The 3,986-nt window shown below is 44.5% G+C and overlaps 1 pseudogene; it reads right to left on the bottom strand.

The window, feature by feature from the left end:
* Positions 1-3,024: 3,024 nt before the first annotated feature.
* Positions 3,025-3,130, bottom strand: LOC114504462 (annotated as a pseudogene).
* Between the last annotated feature and the right edge of the window lie 856 nt (positions 3,131-3,986).

The raw sequence follows: 3,986 nt of genomic DNA, 5'->3' as shown, positions 1-3,986 counted from the left end.
TGGCTTTAATTTGCATTTCTTTGATGATTAATGATGTTTACCATCTTTTTTTTATTTTAATCATTGTTCAAATACAGTTTTCTCCTTTTTACTCCCAATCCAGTCCCCCCTCCCACCCTCCCCACTTCCCTCCCATTACCACCCTCCCCTTAGTTTATGACCATGTGTCCTTTAAGTTTGTTCCTGTGAACCCTTCCCACTGTCCCCTTAAATTCCCTCTTCTCTCCCCTCCGGTCACCGTCAGCCTGTCCTCTATTTCAGTGTCTTTGGTTATATTTTGCTTGTTTCTTTGTTTTGTTATTTAGGTTCCTGTTAAAGGTGAGATCATATGGTATTTGTCTTTCACTGACTGGCTTGTTTTGCTAAGCATAATGTTTTCCAGCTCCATCCACGCTGTTGCAAAGGGTAGGAGCTCCTTCTTTCTTTCTGCTGCATAGAATTCCATTGTGTAAGTGTACCATAGTTTTTTGATCCATTCATTTACTGATGGGCATCTAGGTTGCTTCCAGCACTTGGCTATTGTAAATTGTGCTGCTATGAACATTGGGGTGCATAGGTTCTTTTGAATTGGTGTTTTAGTATTCTTAGGATAGAGTCCCAGCAGTGGAATTGCTGGGTCAAAAGGCAGCTCCATTTTTAGTTTTCTGAGGAAGTTCCATACTGCTTTCCACAGTGGTTGTACCAGTCTGCAGTCCCAACAGCAGTGCACTAGGGTCCCCTTTTCTCCACAACCTCTCCAACACTTGTTGTTTGTTGCTTTGTTTATGATGGCCATTCTGTCTGGTGTGAAGTGGTATCTCATTGTGGTTTTAATTTGCATCTCTCTGATAGCTAGTGATATTGAACATTGTTTCATGTGTCTTTGGATTTTCCGTATGTCCTCCTTGGAGAAGTGTCTGTTCAAGTCCTTTGCCCACTTTTTAATTGGATTCCTTGTCTTCTTAGAGTGCAGTCTTGTAAGTTCTTTATATATTTTGGAGATTAAACCCTTGTCTGAGGTATCATTGGCAAATATGTTTTCCCATACAGTTGGTTCTTAAAGAGCCAAGTGTTGAGTGATCAACTCAATTGGACCAGAAGGCTATCCAGACTCATGGATCCACAAGTATAAGCACTTTTCTTTTCTTTTCTTTTCTTTTTTAGAGAGAGGAGAAGGGAGGGAGAAGGAGAGGGAGAGAAACATCGATATGTGAGAGAAACATCTGTCGGTTGCCTCTGGGGCGCCCCCAACTGGGGTCCTGGCCCACAACCCAGGCATGTACCCTGACTGGGAATCAACCAGTGACCTTTCAGCTCGCAGCCCACACTCAATCCACCAGCCAGGGTGTACTTCTAAATCAATCAATCAATCAATGTTCTAAGAAAGAAAGAGCAGGAGTCTATGTCAGGTGTTAGCTGGCATGAACAGCAACTTCTTTGACAGTTCTGATATTTTCAAACAGAAACTCAGAAGAGACTGGGTTGTCCCAGGGATGTGGCCTTAAGCTGCCAGAAGCTGCATTATAGCTTGGCATAGACTCAATGCAGGGCTTTGGATGCAGTCTCCAAGCTGAGTTTCCTGCAGTTCTCAGAATCAGCATCTAAACAATGTCCCTACACTGCCACTGAATGCCATTAGCTCTTAAATGTCTTATAACCTATGGCTTCTCCTTCATTCTTCCCCCTTTTTCCCCTTACAATTTGTTCCTGGAAGAAACCAAGTCACTTGTCCTGTTGACACAGGCAGGATTTTGCTGACTGGACTCACATGGGTTATTTTGGGCCCTGTATTTCCCCAAATTGGTAATTAGGGTTGAGTTGCTTAATAGACATCCAGGAGGGGACGGGAGAGTAGGCGGTTGGACATCAGGCTTGGAGACAATTGGTTGTCTCCAAGAAATTGGTTGTGTTCAAGATGGATCCATAAGAGCCTCCTTGTATCCTGTGAGGCTGATCTAGTGGAGGGAAACTGGAGTGTGCCTGTGTGTGCTCACACACATGTGCTAACACTTGTGTAGGGGGCTGTTGAGCAATATCCTTGAGTAGGCAAGAGGGGTCAGAATCCAGTGCCCAGTGAAGGGCCTGGTCTCAGAGGACCACACTTTACCCTCAGTGACAGGAGAAAGGCTGTGATGCAAACAGACAGTGATGCAAACAGACAGCAAGATGCGGCAGGGGGAACATGATGTTCTCTCCATTGCTCCTGTTCTCTTAACGCATGGGAAGCAGGATCATCAGGTGACAGTGAGAGGGGAGAGGTGCTGGGGGACTGGGAACTTAGGAAAAGGTGTCAGGAGGTGCTCCCTGCCAGTCTCCCTCTGGGGAGCATGCCTGTGTCTCTCACTTCCCCCTCTCCTTCCCCCCCAGCGGCATTTCCTTTGCCTTTCCCTCTCCTAAGCTCCAAGGGTCCTTCTTTTGCTTCTGTACTTGTTTCCTGAGCCCACGCAGCCCTGCTGGCTCACTTCTTCTACCTCTGAAACTTTCTAAATAAACTTTTTCTTTTGAGTTCTTGGCCCTGAATTCTTTCTTTGCCAAACTCAAGAACCAAAGTCCACTTTACCCGCCACCACCACGGGCAACAAGAGGAAAAGAAAAACACCAAAAAGTCCCTCAGGTTTTGACAAAGGGTTCTCTGAAAAAAATGTGACTGTTAATTAGGATAAAACTGTAAAGTAGAAGTTAAGTAAGTCCCCCACAAGGTGCCTGGGAACTCAGTGAAACCTCTTCACTAGAAGCCAAGGAGGGTCAGAAGGGACCAGCTCAGAGAACAGACCTGACCCAGCAGGTATTGGCCTATGTACACCTTTCAAGTGGCCACTGCTACAATTTCCTCTGGAGTTATCCAACCCTTTCCCTGGGATACCTGTGACATTTCTGTTCTCTGCCTGCAATTCTGAAATTGCTTTGAGATTGAGATGAATGACCTGTCCTAGCAGCCTCCCAAGCACAGCACTCAGGATAAAAAGATACTAAAACCTTCCAAAAAGAAGAAACAGATCACAAAATATTAGAAATGAAAGCAATTACTTTCTCAACAGTAACACTGGAAGCTAGAAAATGGACAAAAACTTCAAACATCTGAGGTAGAATGATTTTAAACTGATAAGAACAGATACTACACTTGGTCTTAGCCAAAAGGCTGAGAAGCAATGAGGTAGAATGATTTTAGACTAGGAATTCCATACCCAGCCAAACTATTAATCATGTATGATCATATAAAGACATTTTAAACTACTCACTTGCCAAATATGCTTTCTTAGGAAATACTGAAAAATGAGGAAAGAGGGAATAAGTGAAAAAATGGGGAGAGGAAATGGGAACTAGGAAGTAAAAGACTCAACACAAAAGACTCAGAGGGACTCTCCCAGTCAGGGTCAAGGGGAGTCCAGCACAAGAGCCTTGTGTGGCGAGGGCCGTCTGAGGGCTCCAGGGGAGCCGTGCACTGGAGGGATTGCCTCACTGAGAGGGACCAGGTTAAAAGGAACTCGGTAGCTCTGGTGGATACCTGGAGAAAATCTGCATTGACTACATAGAAAACTAAACAAACTTTTTAAATGAGGAAATGTTTAACAGATTGGGAACTAAATCTTATAAGAAGAGAAATGTAATCATATAAATGTGGGCTTGGCTATGAACATATTAGTTTAATCAAAGTAACAATCACTGAATGTTGGATTTAACCAAAAGAGGGAGGGGGTAAATGCTGTCTGGGTAATGGGAGTAAATGGACAAGGAAAATGTAGTAGATTATCAGTCTACTGGTGAGACCACTCCCCTTGGTTGTGGGTGTTTCTCCAGCCAAGTAGAAGCCCTCAGGGCAGATGCTGAGCCAGCAGAGATGCAGACTTACCCAAAAGTGGGGTTTTGTCAGATGAGTAAGACAGGCAGGGCAAAGGCACTGACAGTGAGTGCCAGGAAGTGGTTACAGCTGCTTGTGTCTCTACCCTACAGTTGAGGGTGTGCTTATGTAAATGAGGCACATTGGAGCTCTTCTCTGTCACAGTTGG

This window comes from Phyllostomus discolor, chromosome 8, assembly GCF_004126475.2.
Source record: "Phyllostomus discolor isolate MPI-MPIP mPhyDis1 chromosome 8, mPhyDis1.pri.v3, whole genome shotgun sequence".
Taxonomy (NCBI): Eukaryota; Metazoa; Chordata; class Mammalia; order Chiroptera; family Phyllostomidae; genus Phyllostomus; species Phyllostomus discolor.
The sequence above is the reverse complement of the archived record's forward strand: the minus strand, read 5'-3'. Positions and strand labels throughout refer to the sequence as shown.